This window comes from Cyprinodon variegatus, unplaced genomic scaffold (genome assembly GCF_000732505.1).
Source record: "Cyprinodon variegatus isolate N-32 unplaced genomic scaffold, C_variegatus-1.0 Scaffold61, whole genome shotgun sequence".
In the NCBI taxonomy this organism is placed as follows: Eukaryota; Metazoa; Chordata; class Actinopteri; order Cyprinodontiformes; family Cyprinodontidae; genus Cyprinodon; species Cyprinodon variegatus.
The window spans coordinates 1,317,285-1,318,699 of record NW_015150514.1 but is presented as its reverse complement, the minus strand read 5'-3'; the positions used below and the strand labels follow the sequence as shown (position 1 = coordinate 1,318,699).

The following is a 1,415-nucleotide window of genomic DNA, read 5'->3' as shown; positions in this document are numbered from 1 at the left end:
GAAAAGTCACATTATATTAATAGTATCACCTTGTATCAACATACCGTGACTTTAAAATAACAGTATTCATTTGTGACATTGACTTCTGTCTTGTGATTTATCTTAAGTATTTAAACTGTCAAGTTTTTTTTTAGATTTTTAACATTACAATTTATATTTTTCCAAGCACACAACAGTTTAAAGCAAAGTTTAGTTTGAAAAGAATGTGCAGGAAGGATTGAAAAGCATGTTAACACAGTAATGTAGGCTAGAGTTCATTATCTGATGCATGCATAAACACACCAGGAACCTGGAAACTAAAAAATACTGAATTACAAAAAACCTTTAAAAAACAAACATGTTTCATTGATATATATATACAAAAATAAATATTAGGAACTATATTTATCAAACATTATACTGGGCAAGTAAAAATTGTTTCTGGGCAACTGAAATGTGAAAGTCACTTGCCCAAAAGGGCAAGTGGTAAAAATCTTTAACGTCACCCCCTGAACAAGGCAACATGCTGAAGCTAAATCAAAAGGGGCTTCAATAAAATAAATAAAAGATGTCCAAACTTATCCAACATGCTGATGGATCGAACAGATCTTTTCAGTTTTAATGCTTAACATAAATGTCATATTAAAAGTGATGAAGTTCAGATATAATTCATTCTGTCTCAGTTTTTAATCTCACATTGGAGAAATTCACTTTTGCAACTTAACCTATCCCCTTGGGGAGCAGTGGGCTGCCAGTGTGCGGCGCCTGGGGAGCAGTGTTGGGTTAAGGGTCTTGCTCAGGGACCCAGAGTGCAGGCTGTAGGGATTGAACCGGGTAACCTTCTCAGAGCTCTAACCACTAGGCCAACACTCCCACCAATCCTTGCACCTTGAAAGCAACATGTAGACATCTGGCCACGACTTAAAGTTAATCTGGATTCCTATATAATATAAACAAAGAACTCAATAGGTTGTAGTTAATAAAAAGTACTTCATAATATTATTTATCGAGTTCTGCACGCAGCTTTGTCTCAGTAATGGACACGTATGGCTCCGTTAGCTTAAAAAAATTAAATGCAGATTTTCATTCTTTTGACATCTTTATATTAAGATGAGCCATTATCCTCTTTACAATTATCTTGTAAGAATACTTAATAATTGTTGGACATACCTGCAGTGTAATTCTGTCTCCTTTGTCTTACAGCGTTTTGACTGTGTGCATTAGGGCAAATCCTATGTCAAACATAGGAGACCTGCAGCGGTGTGTGAACTATACGAGAAATGCCATTAAGGTGAGAGAAGGTACCAGATACTTTCATATTTTTTTATCTTCCAACTCTTAATTTGTCCACACATGATTTTTTTCAGCTTTATTTACAAGGCACTTTAACAGGATCCACAGCAGAAGCAAAATGCAGAACATGTGAAATAAGAGAG

At 35.3% G+C, this 1,415-nt stretch overlaps 1 long non-coding RNA gene across 1 annotated transcript in view; it reads left to right on the top strand.

The window, feature by feature from the left end:
- The window catches only part of LOC107082771, a 10,865-nt gene extending 9,584 nt beyond the window's left edge, over positions 1 to 1,281 (top strand). Inside the window, exon 3 of the long non-coding RNA XR_001481147.1 lies at positions 1,183 to 1,281. This is a non-coding gene — a long non-coding RNA (uncharacterized LOC107082771). The remainder of the gene's footprint in view (positions 1 to 1,182) is intronic.
- The last annotated feature ends 134 nt before the right edge of the window (positions 1,282 to 1,415 follow it).